Here is a 15,000-nt window from a genome sequence, read left to right as displayed (position 1 = left end):
CTTTCCTCCCTTCTTCCCTCACTTTCTTCCTCCCTCCCTCCCTCACTCACTTCCTTCCTCCCTTCCTTCCTCCCTCCTTCCCTCCCTTCCTTCCTCCCTCCCTCCCTTCCTCCCTCCCTCCCTCCCTCCCTCCCTCCCTCCCAATCCTCCCTCCCTCCCTCCCTCCCTTCTTCCCTCCCTTCCTCCCTCCCTCCCTCTCTCCCTCCTCTCCCCTTCCCTCCCTCCCTCCCTTCCTTCCTCCCCCTCCCTCCCTCCCTCCCTTCCTCCCTTCCTCCTTCCTTTGCTCCCAACCTCCCTCCCTCCCTCGCTACCTCCCTACTTTCCTCCTTTCCTCCCTTCCTTCCTCCCTACCTCCCTCACTTCCTCCCTCCCTTCCTCCCCCTCCCTCCCTCCCTCCCTTCCTCCCTTCCTCCCTCCTTTCCTCCCAACCTCCCTCCCTCCCTCCCTACCTCCCTACTTTCCTCCTTTCCTCCCTTCCTTCCTCCCTACCTCCCTCACTTCCTCCCTCTCTTCCTTCCTCCCTCCCTTCCTTTCTCCCTCCCTTCCTCCTTCCCTCCCTTCCTTCCTCCCTCCCTCCCTTCCTTTCTTCCTTCCTCTCTCCCTCCCTCCCTCCCTTCCCACCTTCCTCCCTCCTTTCTTTCCTTTCTCCCTCTCTCCCTCCCAACTCCCTTCCTACCTCCCTACTTTCCTATCCTTCCCCCCATCTCTCCCTCCCTCCTTCCCGCCCTCCCTCCCTCCTACCTCCCTACTTTCCTATCCTTTCCTCCATCCCTCCCTCCCTCCCTCCCTCCTACCCTCCCTTCCTGCATTCCCGTTCTTTCTCCCAGCCCTCTTCCCCCTCCCTTCCTCCCCCTTTCTTTCCCTCCCTTATCCCTCCTCTCCCTCCCTCACTTCCTCCCTCCCTTCTTCCATTCATCCTCTTCTTCCTCCATGCCCTCGATCTCCCTCCCTCCCTCCCTCTCTCCTTTCCCCTTTACCTCCATCACTCTCCCTCTCCCTCCTTCTCTTCTTCTCTCCTTCCCACTCTTCCTCCCTCCATTCCTCTCTCCCACTCCTTCCCCCTCCCTTTGCCCCCTTCCTCCCTCCCTCCCTTTTCCCTCCTCCCTCCCTCTCTCCCTTTTCCCTCCTCCCTCCCTCTCTCCCTTTTCCCCCTTCCTCCCTCCCTCCCTTTTCCCTCCTCCCTCCCTCCCTCTCTCGCTCCCTCCTTCCTCTCACCCCCTCCATTCCTCCCATTCTGCATTCCTCTTCTCCCCCCTCCCACCCTCCTTCCCTTCCTCCCTCCTTCCTTCCCCTCCAGTCTCCACCACCCTACCTGTCCCTCCACCCCTGTCTCTCTCTCTCTCTCTCTCTCTCTCTCTCTCTCTCTCTCTCTCTCTCTCTCTCTCTCTCTCTCTCTCTCTCTCTCTCTCTCTCTCTCTCTCTCTCTCTCTCTCTCTCCTTTGCTTCCCTTTTCCTCTCTCCGCCTTCCCTCCTCTCTCTCCCCTTCCTCTCTCCCTCCTTCACCAACCTCTCCCTCTCCTTATCCCTCACCTCCTTCCCTCCCTCTGTCTCTTCCTTCCCTCCACACACTCTCTCCCTCCTCCCCCCTTACCTCTCCTCCCCTCCCCCCCTAGCCCCAACTGAATAGATTATTGGCTGATTTTTATTTATGTATTCGGTATTTTAAGGACTTTGGTAGTACCCATACGGACCAGAGACACGTTGCATCCTTGTTTGATTGAAGAGCATTTTCCATTAAAAAAAATCAACCCTATTATTGTCTTTCCATTCTGCTGTCTTTCTCTTCAAATCATTCTCCTTCACTAAATCTATGAATTCACCTCTTCGGTTCATTACTGTCTCCAACGGATAGAAACGCCAGTTACTACTGGCCAAAATAATTCTTTCTTGCCCTTTACGTCATTCAGAATTTTTAAATTCGGGGTCATATTAGCCCTGGACACGATTGTTTTGGTTCAAGCCTACACGTCCTGTATCAATTCATCTGATTGGCCAGTTGAGTCATACGTCACATAAAGCTAACCAATCAGATCTCAACTTTTATTTCAAAGTTTAGGCTCCCACATTTGCGGCCATTTTTGTGTGTGGAACGTTCAAGGTTTACTTGTTTTGAATTTTATCAAGTTTATCAGTGACATAAACTAGATTTAAGTGTTTCTAGTGATCATCTGGTGTTTTAGAGATGGGCTGAGTGACTTAAATCCAGTACCCAAATCTGTATTTTGGCGTAATTCTGTGATTGATTTTCTAAATTGTAAACATGACTTAGAAAAATACGAGTGAATTTTGACATTTTAGTGAGGAATCTAGACGTGTTTTGACTTAGCCACCACTACTGAAAAACTAAGAAAATTCTAGATTTTTTTTTCAAGTGATAAAGAACAAGATATTGATGTTGGCTGTGAATGTGAACAAATAAATGAACGACAAATCTTCGAGTGTTAATATGGATAGTGACCGTGATGATAATAGTGAGGCGTTGGATTATTATTATTATTCCAGTATCACGCAAGCACATCTCCCATTTCTCTCGTTTTTTGCTATTTACAGATTTATTTTATTCTATGGAATGCTTACGTTAGCTTAGGTTAGGTTAAGCTAGGTTAGATTAGGTTAGGATAGATTAGGAGCTATTAGATAATTAACATGTTAAATATCTGCGCTTGCTATTTACAGATTTATTTTATTCTATGGAATGGTTACGTTAGCTTAGGTTAGGTTAAGCTAGGTTAGATTAGGTTAGGATATATTAGATTAGGAGCTATTAGATAATTAACATGTTAAATATCTGCGCTTGCGTTATTCTGTAATTTTATTACCTGGAGGGTTGGTTTCTGTTGTTGCTTCAGAAGCTGTGAACCCGCATTCAAATCCAGTCGGTACCATCGACTTCAGGCATTCCCTGAAGCCTAAGTACGTAGGGCAAAGGTGAAGATCTTCGTCGTAGCCACGAGTCTCTTGGGGGTAAAATTCTAGAATCACGCAAGCACAGATATTTAGCATGAAACTTACGTTGTCAAATAGCTCTTAGCTTATCCAAACTTAACTTAACCTAATTAACTTAACCTATCCTAATTTAACCTAACATAACCTTACTTAACCAACTCTAACCTAACCTAATTTAACCCAGTCCAACTTAACTTAACCTGATTTAACCTAACCTAACCTTACTTAATCAACTCTAACCTAATCTAATCCAACCCAACCAACCCAACCCAACCCAACCTAACCTTACTTAATCAACTCTAACCTAATCTAATCTAACCCAACCAACCCAACCCAACCCAACCCGACCCGACCCAACCCGACCCGACCCGACCCAACCCAACCCAACCCAACCCAACCCAACCCAACCCAACCCAACCCAACCCAACTCAACTCAACCCAACCCAACGTAACCTAACCATTGAACAGAAAAATCTGAAAAAAAGTGTTTTCGTGACTCTTGGCTTTAGATGATATTTGATACAAAGTGGAGATGTGCCATAGAAAACGGAATGTGATTTTAAGTGTTTCCTTCATCGCCCACTTCATGATGAAGCATTGTGTCATCGCCGTTAGAGGTCACCTCAGATCACATGTAAGTTTTATTTTGTTTAATAATTTATTATTTTAATTTCCATTTATTTATTTATTTATTTATTTTACAAAAGCTCAACAATGTGTTATATGTTATTGCTGAAATTGTGAATTACAACTAAGTTTTTTACCTGTTTTATTTATTTATTTGATTGTTTGCTTTGATAAATGAATTAACCAATTGAATAACTAACATATACATTTATCTAATAATTTATTCATGATGATGAAATAATTTTGTCCAAAATTTATGCATATTGTACATTATCTACATTGAGATTATGTACATTGATATTCTATGAAAAAGTGATTCTTGATCTAATAAAAATCGTATAGGCAATTTTGTACACAAGTGGGTTACATGTTATAAACATTTGATGCAAACTTGTTATATTCTTTGGGTAGACTATATAAGTGACCACGCAACTACCCCTAACTAACGAAACTTAACCTAACCTAAGCTGACCTAACCTAGCGTAACAGCACCTAATCTTACCTAACCTCACCTAACCTCTCCTAACTTCTCCTAACCCCTCCTAACATATGCTAATCTAGTTTGTGGATGTTAGAATATTTTTGTCGTCTTCCTTCATTTCTAACCTAACTAAACGTAAATTAACTTAACCCGCTAAAAAATAATCTAAGCTGACCTAACCTAGCGTAATAAAACCTAATATTGCCTAACATCTTCTAAACACTTCTAACATATGCTAATCTAATTTGTGGATTTTAGAATATTTTTGACGTCTTCCTTCATTTCTAACCTAACTAAACGTAAATTAACCTAACCTGCAACAATTAACTTAACCTATTCAAACCTCTCCTAACCTCTTCTAACGAAACCTAACTTAACCCAACCCAACTTGACCTAACCTAACTTAACCTAATCTAATCATACTTAAGCTAATCTAACTTAATCTAACCTCTTATAACCTAAACTTTACTATCCTACTCTAACTCAACAAAACTTTACCTTCTCTCCTAACCTTATCTAACCTGACTTGACCTAATCTAACTTATCTAAACAGTCATTTTGAGGTGGTCCAGTATTCATATGAGGTTATGTTTTCAAGAGGGGGGGGAGGGGGAAGAAGACAAAATTTGCATAATTGCGCGAAAAAAAAAAATCAAAAGTTTTCCAAATAATGTGTCGCGTTCAAAGTAATTTGTTTGAACTCAAATTTCCAAAACTATATTATCGTCAAAAACTTTCTTTTTTTTATCTTCACTGATAAGGAGATGATGTAAATAAATAAAAGAATGCATAAATGAGTGGGGAGGGGGGAGGGGGAGGGGGAGGGGAGGGTGTTGAGAGGGAGGGGGAGGATGAGGGGAGAAGGGGAAGATGAGGGGAAGGAAAAAGAGGGGGGGAAGTTCAGGGGGAGGGGAAGGATGAGGGGGAGGGAGAGGGGGAGGAGGAGGGAAGGGAGAGGGGGAGGAGGAGGGGAGGGAGAGGGGGAGGGGAGGAGGAGAGGGAAGTGGAGGGTGAGGGGAAGGAGGAGGGGAGGGAGAGGGGAAGGATGAGGAGGAGGGAGAGGGGGAGGATGAGGGGATAAGGGGAGGGTGAGGGGAAGGAGGAGGGGGAGGGAGTGGGGAAGGGGAGGGGGAGAAAATGAAATGTATATAAATAAAAAATAAAAAACTCCAAATAATAGTGTGTCACATTTAAAATAATCAGAAATGTAGAGAGAGAAATTGAAATAAAGACTTTTTCTCTATTATCTCTCTCTCGTTTCTCTAAATCTCTTTTTTCTCATCTTCCTGTTCTTTCCTCTTCCTTGCTCCTCCTCGACCTCTTCCTCCTCCTCGACCTCTTCCTCCTCCTCGACCTCTTCCTCCTCCATCTCCTTCTCTCTTTCTCCTTCTTCTTCCCCCTCTCCCTCTCCATCTCATTCTCCTTCTTCTCTTCCTTCTCTTCCTTCTCTTCCTCCTCCTTATCCTCCTCCTCCATCTCTTTCTTCCCTCTCCCTCCTCCTCCTCTCCCTCCTCCTCTTCCTCCTCCTCTTCCTCCTCCTCCTCCTCCTCCTCCTCCACCTCCACCTCCACCTTTCTTCGGGTCTTCTATCACTCTCCCTTCATTATGACAGTGTGTGCACATGATTGTGAATTGTTGGGTATTCCGTAATCTAGTTTAATTTTCTAACTCGTAAATCTCGTCCAAGTTAGTTAAAGTAACACGAGAGTTGGCGAAGGACCATCATGGGTCTAGTAATAGATAACTAGAATCAGACCAAACTAGATTACTAAAAAAAAAAAAAAAAAAAAAAAAAAAAATTAAGGATGCCCGTCATCCAGGAGGAGCCAAGATAAGAGAGAAGGAGGATGGTGAATGGGAGTGGAGTGTATGGGGATGGAATGGGTGGAAGTGGATTTATGCCTTTGACTTTGGCTATCTCCCTTGTATGCGGGAAATAGCCATTGGTATATGTATGTATGTATGTATGTATGTATGTATGTGTATATACGAGTATATATATACATATATATATATATATATATATATATTATATGTATTTGTATATACGTCTATATATACATATGTATAATCATAAATAAGTAGATATATAAAATTAATAAAAAAGTAATTAATTGATAAATTAATTATTCATTTAACATAGTGAAATCAATAAAAAATAGAAATACTATTAATGATAAATTTCGTTGGTTCTATTCTGGTTAACAGCAAGTGAAACTGTGGGGGGTCACGGTCGGTCAATATTCCTTTCACACGTGGGACCGCCATGTACATGAAATAGGTTCCTCTCTGGGCTGAATAAAATCACCTGACGGGAACCAAAATAAAACAAAAAATAAGATAAAATTCACGAGAAGACATATTCTCGTACCTTTTGTACCTTGGGGTCCTTTTCCTTGTGTTATGGCTGCCGTCAGTTGATTTTATTCAGCTCTGAGGAGACACCTCGGGTGGGCAAAGGTTCCTTGTCCGAGTCAGCACCTGTTCTGCAACCTGGGCACCTCTGAGACACCTACAGGTTCGTAATGCAACAAACTATGATACTACAACATTCTCTTTCTAATCTTCCTCTTCCTTCTCCTCTTCTTTCTCTTCTTCCTCTTTCTCTTCTTCCTCTTTCTCTCCTCTTCCTCCTCCTCCTCTTCATTCTCTTCCTCTTTCTCCTCCTCTTCCTCCTCTTCCTCTTCTTTCTTCTCTTCCTTCTCTTTCTCCTTCTCCTCTTCTTCCTCTTCCTCCTCTTCCTCTTCTTCTCTTTCTTTTCTCTTATTTCTTTTCCTATTCCTCCTCTTCTTCTTCCCTCTCCTCTTCTTCTTCATCCCTTTCCATCTCCTCTTCCCTGTCATCCGCTTCTTCTTCCCCCCTCCTCTTCTTCTTTCCTCTCCTCCTCTTCCTCTTTCTATTCCATCTTTTTTTTTCTTTATCCATCTCGTCTTTTACTTCTTCTTCCTCTTCCTCTTCCTCTTCCTCTTTCTCTTTCTCTTCTTCCTCTTTCTGCTTTCATCCCTCTTCCTCCTCCTCTTCCTCTTCCTCCTTCTCTTCCTCTTTCCCTTTCTCTTCCTTTTTCTCCTCTTCCTCCTCTTGTTCCTCTTCATCCATTTCCTCCTCTTGTTCCTCTTCATCCACTTCCTCCTTCTTCTCCTCCTCTTCCTCCTCCTCTCCTCCTCTTCCTCCTCCTCCTCCTCCTCCATCTCCTCCTCCTCCCCACTCCATTTCGCTCTGTCCCTGTGTTTTATAGTCTAGTGTATTAGACTCAGCCGCACAGTAAATGCAGTTCCTTGTCTCCCTCCCTCCCTCCCTCCCTCCCTCTCTCTCTCTCTCCCTCCCTCCCTCCCTCCCTCCCTCCCTCCCTCCCTCCCTCCCTCCCTCCCTTCCCTCCCTCCCTTCCCTCCCTTCCCTCCCTTCCCTCCCTTTCCTCCTTCCTTTCTTCCCTCACTCCTTCCTTTCCCTCCCTTCTCTCCCTCCCCTCCCTCACCTCCCTTTGTTCCTTTCCCCTTCCCTCCCTCCCTCCCTCCCACTTTCCTTTCCTCTCTCCCTCCTCCACCCTTCCCTCCTCCACTCCGTTCTTCCCTCCCTCCTTTCTCTCCTCACTTCCCTCCCTTACCTCTTTCCCTCCCTCCCTCCTTAACCCTCTTCAAGTATCTTCCTCTTTACTCTTCCCTCTCACTCTCTTCCTCCCCTCCCTTCCCCTCCTTCTCCTCCCCTCCCTTCCTCTTTGCTCCTTCACTCCTATGTTATCCTCTCGTATCCTCTTCTCATTCTCCTCCTCTCCCCATTTCCCCCTTCTCCCCATTCCTCTCCTTCCTCCCCATTTCCCCTCTCCTCATTCCTCTTCTTCCTCCCCATTTCCTCCTTCTCCCCATTCCTCTCCTTCCTCCCCATTTCCCCTCTCCTCCTCATTCCTCTCCTTCCTCCCCATTATTTTTATCCCCCCGCCTCCCTATCCTCCCCCTCCTCCCCATTCTCCCACCCTCCCGTTCTTCTATTCCTCCCTCATCTTCCCCATTCTTCCTTCTCTTCATTCTCCTCCTCCTCCTCCCATTCTTCCTCCTCCTCCCCATTCTCTTTACTTCTCCCCATTCTCCCCATCCACATTCCCCCCACTTCTCCATTTCCTCTACTCCCCATTGTTCCTCCTCCCCATTCTCCCCAATATTCCCTCCCAATTTCTTTATTTCTCCCCATTTACCTCACGCTTCCCGATTCCCTCTCCTCCCAATTCTTCCCCCCTCCTCCCCATTCTTCCCTCCCCTCCTCCCAACTCTTCCCCCCTCTTTTGCATTCTCCATCCGCCTCATCATTCTCTCCCCTTCTCCCCATTCTCCCCCTCCTCAACATTCTCCCCCGTCACTCCATTCCCCCCTCCTCCCCATTCTCTCTCCCCCCCACCCGCCTCCTCCTCCTCCCTATTCTTCCCAAACTCCAACTTTAATTTTCTTCCCAAATTCTCCACACGTTTGTTTAGAAACTCTCTCCTTCTTCCTCCTCCTCCTCTTCCTCCTCTTCCTCCTCTCCCTCCTCTTCCTCCTCTTCCTCCTCTTCCTCCTCCTTCTCCTCTTCATTCTCCTCCTCTTTCTGCTCCTCCTCAAATTCCTCTTTTTCTTTTTTCTTCCTCCTCTTCCTCTTTCCTTCCTCATTTCCTTGCTTCTCACCTTCCTCCTACTCCTCCTCCTCCTTTCCATCCTCTTCCTTCTCTTCTTTCTCATCCTGGTCATGATCATGCATGTCCTCCTCCTCCTCCTCCTCCTCCTCTTCCTCTTCCTCTTCCTTCTGTTCCTACTACTCCTCGTCCTCATCCTCATACTTTTCATTCCTCCTCCTCCTCCTCCTCCTCCTCCTCCTCCTCCTCCTCCTCCTCCTCCTCCCTTCCCCCTTTCCCTTCCCTTTCCTCCCTTCCCTTCATCCTGCTCCTCTTCTTTCCCTGGCTCCTCCTTGTTTGAATTCAAATCCTCTTCTACTTCGACCCCCTTTTCTTCCTCTTCCCCCCCCAATCTTCCTCCTCTTCCTCTTACACATCCACCTCCTCCCCTCCTCCTCTCTTTTTATTCATCTTCTGTTTTCTCCTCCTTCTTCCCTTCCTCTTCTACTCTTCCTCCTGCCCCTCCTCCTCTTTCTTCTCTTCCTCTTCTACTCTTCCTCCTATTCCTCCTCCTCCTACTCTTCCTCCTCTCTTACTCTTCCTCCTCCTCCTCCTCCTTCCACTCCTCCTCCCCATTTCCTCCCTCTCCTCCTATTCCTCTTTCTCCTCTTCCTCCTTCTCCACCTACTCTTCTACCTTCTCCTCCTCACCCTCCTCCTCCTCTTCTCCTCCTCCTACTCCCCTCCTTCTATTCCTCCTCCTCACCCTCCTCTTTTTCGTCCTCCTCCTCACCCTCCTCCTCTTATTCGTCCTCCTCCTCACCCTCCTCCTCTTCCCCTCCTCCTCTCCTCCTCCTACTCTTCGTCCTTCTTCCCCTCCTACTCTTCGTCTTTCTCCTCCTCCTCCTCGTCCTCCTCCTCCTCCTACTCTTCGTCCTCCTCCTCCTCCTCCTCCTCGTCCTCCTCCTCCTCTTCGTCCTCCTCCTCCTCCTCCTCCTGCTCCTCCTCCTCCTCCTCCTCCTCTTCCTCCTTACACCCTATTCTCCTTTATGACAACGTAAATTCTGCCCCGGCTCCTCGGGACGCCCCGCCCCCTCCCCCCTCCCCCTACCCCTCCCACTCCCTCCGCAAAACGCCTCATCACCTCCAACACCACCTCCTTTCTCTTCTTCCTCTCCTCCTCCTCCTCCTCCCCTCCTCTCTTCCTCTCCTTTTTTTTCTTCTCAACAGAAACCTCCTCACGTCTAAGTGTTTTGATTCACAATCCTTTATTCTTTTCTTTACATTTCTTTTCCTAATTCCCATCCCCTCTCCCTCCCCGTCTCCCTCCACTCCCCTCCACTACCCTCCCTTCTTCTACCCTCTTTTCCCCTCTCCTCCACTACCCTACCCTCCCCTCCTATCCAATCCCCTCACCTCCACTACCCTCCCCTCCCCTCCTATCCACTCTCCTCCGCTCCCCCTCCCCTCCCACTCCCCTCCCCCTCCCCTCCCGTCTCCTCTCCTCCTCTTTCCCCCCCTTTCCTCTGCTCCGCTCTCCTTACACTTCTCTTCACTCTTCTCCCCTCCTCTCCTCTCCTATCCTCTCCCCTCCCCTCACCTCACCTTTCCTCCTCTCCCCCTCCCCTCCCCTCCCCCTCCCCTGACCCTCCCCTCCCCCTTCCCTCCCACTACCCTCCCGTCTCCTCCCCTCCACCTCCTCTCCTCTCCTCTCCTCACACCTCACCTCACCTCTCCCCTCCTCTCCTCTCCCCACACCTCCCCTCCCCTCACCTCTCCCCTCCTCTCCTCTCCCCTCCCCTCCCCTCCCCTCCCCTCCCCTCACCTCCCCTCACCTCCCCTCCTTTCTCTTTACTCTCTTTTTCCTCTTCCCACGTCCCCTACTCTCCCTTTCTCTTCCCCACTCTTCTTCTTTTCCTCTCTTCCTCCCTCACTCTTCTTCTTCCCCTCTCTTCCTCCTTCGCTGTCCCCCTCTCTTCCCCTCTTCCTTCCACTCTCCCTTTATGCTTACCTTTTCCACCTCCTTCTCTTTATTCTCCCCTACTGTCCTTCTCTTTTTATAGAGTTCCTCCCCTTTGCTCTCTTCCTCCTCTTCCTCCTTCTCTCTCCTTTTCTCCTTCTCTTCCTCCTTATCTTCCTCCTCTTTCCTCTCCTCCTCCTCTTCGTTCTTCTCTTCCTCATCCTCCCCCTTCACAGCCTTCTCCTCCTCTTTCCACTCATCTTCCTCCTCCTCCTCCTCTTCCTCTTTCCTCTCCTTCTCCTCCTCTCCTCCTCCTCCTCCGCTTTCTCCTCCTCTTTCTCCTCTTTCCTCTCCTCCTCTTCTCCCCCTCCTCGTCCACATCTCCTTTTCCATTTTTACACATCCTTCTCCTCCGCCTTCTCCTCTACGTTCTCCAGTCTTCTACACAAATCATCTTCTCCTCCTCCTCTCTCCTCTTCCTCTCCCCCATCTCCTCCTCCATCTTCTTCACCCTCTCAAATCTCTCCTTTGCCACCTCTACAATTCCTTCTCCCCTCCCCTCCCCTCCCTTCCCCCCTCCCCTCCCTTCCCCTCCCTTCCCCCTCCCCTCCACTCCCCATCCCCTCCACTCCCCTCTCTCCATCCCCTCCACTCCGCTCTCCCCTCCCCTCCACTCCGCTCTTCTCACCTCCCCTCCATTTCCACTCTTCTCCACTCCCCTCCTTCCTCCGCTCCTCTCCACTCCTCCCCTCACTCTCCTCCCCTCCCCCTTCCCTCCATTCCCCTCCACTCCGCTCTCCCCTCCCCTCCACTCCGCTCTCCTCACCTCCCCTCCATTTCCACTCCTCTCCACTCCCCTCCATTCCACTCCCCCCTTATACGGTCTCCCGAAGGATAGAAACGCTGGTCAATACTGACAGAATACCAAAACTCCTCAAAAGTGAGGCTAAGCTGAGAGCGTGAGGTGTCTTCAGCCTCAGCACGTACAGCCTCAACTAAGATTCCTGTCCTCAGCCTCAAATTACTCAAAATATCTGAAAGCTCTGAGGAGAGATGGTAAGAAACGATGAGGAAGACCGAGTTAAGGAGGGAGATGGGACAGAGAAGTTTGCAGGAGTGACGTGGCAGAGGATGGTGCATTTATGTGGTTTTTGAAAGAAACTGGGAGAGGGACCAAAATTGTTAATATGTGTGTACACACACACACACACACACACACACACACACACACACACACACACACACACACACACACACACACACACACACACACACACACTCACTTTGAGACCCATATAATCCACCTTACCTTTTTATCTATTATTGTGTTTGCCGTCAGGCGATTTTATTCATCTCCGTGACAACCCGTATACAGGAACGCCAAGCCCTCTGATTAATCTCTGGCAGGCCCCCATTGAGATACCCGACGCATCCCTACCATCTCCCCTGACACATCATTATTCCAACGGTGTAGCGGCCATAAACGCTGACAATAAGGATCTGTCTTAGACGTGACCTGCACAAATGACCTGCACAAACGACCTGCGCAAACGACCTACATAAATGATCTGTGCAAACGACCTGCGCGAGCAAACTGTGCAAACGACCTGTTCAAACGACTTTTACAAACGACCTGCACAAACGACATACTCAAACGACCTGCGCAAATGATCTGCGCAAACTACCTGCTAAAACGACCTTTACAAGCGACCTGCACGGATGACGTACTCAGACGACCTGCACAAAAACGTACGCAAACGACCTGTACAGACGACCTGCACGAACGACCCGCACAAACGACCTACTCTGACTTGTATAAACGACCTGCATAAACGACGTACGCAAAGGACCTGTACAAACGACCTACTCGGGCGATTGTATAAACGACCTACTCTGACGACTTGTAGAAACGACCTGCACAAACGACCTGCGCAAAACGACCTTCCCAATCAGCCTTTATGATTGCCCTGGCCTTTGTGAGTCCCGCAAAGCGTCTCATAAATTTGGTCTCTTCGTCTCATTGTTATGAGAAGCTCATAAAGGCGAAATTCATTTTGAGGTCACTTGGCTTACAATAAACCAACGTCTTCTCTACTTACGTAGTCTGTTTTGAAAAGTTGTACCATCTCACAAGTGATTGTGACAAATTATCATAATTATTTCGATAAGTATTAGTTATATGATGTTATCATATGACATTATATAATATGATAATATTAGTAATGATAATGATAATAGTGATCATGACAAATTATGATTTCGATAAGTATTAGTAATGTATCATAATATGACATTATATATAATATTAGTATTAATGATAATAATGATAATGATAACAATTATAACATAATTATAGTAATGATAATTATGATGATTATGATTATAACAGTAATAACAATGATAATAATAATAGTAATCACAAATACTGATATCAAAGTCGAAGCCTATACAAGAATAGGACAGTTCACTTCGGGAAAGAACAATGACGTCACGTGGAGGGGTTATAACGAAGGGAGAAAATATGGGGGGAAATGGAGGCATAATAATTATATAACTACTATGTGGAGATTAACTAAACCAATATTTGTTTCTTACAGTAATTCATTAAACTAATAAAGAGTTTTCAAACATAACTCTACACTATACCCAGCTAAGGGCATCAGGATACAAGATTTGACTGCTAAGCTTCTAGTTGAAGTAGTTTACTGGTTGGCTAGTTAGGGTTGATTATAGAATATGGTTATGGAGGTCCTGTTATGTGACCTGATATGACTTTCGTCCTCGACCTCATCCTCGACCTCGATCTTGTTCTCGACCTCGACTTCGTTCTTGATCTCGTAAATGAACTCGTCCACGTCTTCGCCCTCGATGTCGTCCTCGACCTCGTCCTCGACCTCGACTTCGTTCTCGATCTCGTCCTTGAACTCGTCCATGTCATCGTCCTCGATTTCGTCCTCGTCCTTGACTTCGTCCTCGGCCTCGTCTTTGTTCTCGACTTCGTCCTTGTCCTCTATTCCATCCTTGTCGACCTCGTTCTCAACCTTGTCCTCGTCCTCGTCCTCGCCCTCGAGTAGCTCAAGGTCACAAGAACGCAAGTACCGATTCGGAAACAACAACACGAGCTGAAGCAGTCTTGTTACAAAATTCTTTTTTATCAGCGACAAAAAAAAAAAAAAAAACAAAAAAAAAAACGAAGAGCCCGGGCGGCTGTGTGGCGAGCAGGTGTGGCTGTCGGCGGCTTTGTGGGGCTGCCAGTGGCTTTATTTGCCATTGTTGGTACATTGTGTGTACGTGCGCACTTGTGTGTGTGTGTGTGTGTATACGTACGTGTAATTGTAAGAGTGTGCGTATATATGTACAGTATACATATTTTATGCATATGTGTGTGTGTATACGTAGGCTACGTATAAATGTGTGTGTATGCATATGTACAGTATGTTTGTATGATTATGTGTGTGTGTGTACATGCGAGAGTATGTATATGTATATGCATGTGTGTGTGTGTGTGTGTATGCATTTGTGTGTATTTATATATGTATGTTTGTATGCATATGTGTACTTACGCGAGAGTGTATGTGTATATGCATGTATCTGTATGTGTGTGTTTGTGTATGTGTATACTCGTATGCATGCGTGTGTATATATATAATTGTATGCATATGTGTGTGCATTTGTACATGCGTGCGAATGCATGTGTGTGTGTGTGTGTGTGTGTGTGTGTGTGTGTGTGTGTGTGTGTGTGTGTGTGTGTAGGTGAGGACTGAAAAATTAAACTAAATAAAATTACCTGGCGGTAACCAGAAGTAAATAAACAAAGTAAACACTGAAGCTTCAAAAGTTAATCAAGGTTATCTTTTAACTTTCATTTGATCATGATGCTCACTAAGATTATATCCCCTAAACTTGATCAAAATATTGATTAAACTAATAGGTTTAGACTTTGACGTAATCAACAGGGTGAATGGGAGAAGAAAGAGGTGGAGGAGGAAGGAGGAGGAAGGAAGAGGAGGAGGAGGAGAAGGAAGTATGAGGAAGGAGTAGAAGGAGGAGGAGGAAAAGTAGGAGACAGAGGAAAGGTAGGAGAAGGAGGAGGAGGAAAAGGAGGAGGAGGAAGAGGAGGAGGAGGAGGAGGAGGAGGAGAAGTACAAAAAATGATAGATATTAGGTAATATGTAAAATGAGAAAAAAATTACTTCCAATATTAAAAATTCGAACATTGTAGATATTTGGATAACTTTTTTTTCAATTATTCCACAGAAGAGAGGGAGGATGGAGGAGGGAGGGAGAGAGGCAAGGGAGGGAGAGAGGAAAGAGAGGGAGAGAGGGAAGGAAAGCGGGAGGGAAAGAGAGAGGAAAGGAGGGAGGAAGGGAGGGTGGGAGGGGAAGGTGGGAAGAGGGGAGGGAAGGAGGG

This window comes from Oratosquilla oratoria, chromosome 22 (genome assembly GCF_046742065.1).
Source record: "Oratosquilla oratoria isolate Oo_2021 chromosome 22, ASM4674206v1, whole genome shotgun sequence".
NCBI classification, from domain to species: domain Eukaryota; kingdom Metazoa; phylum Arthropoda; class Malacostraca; order Stomatopoda; family Squillidae; genus Oratosquilla; species Oratosquilla oratoria.
The sequence above is the reverse complement of the archived record's forward strand: the minus strand, read 5'-3'. Positions refer to the sequence as shown.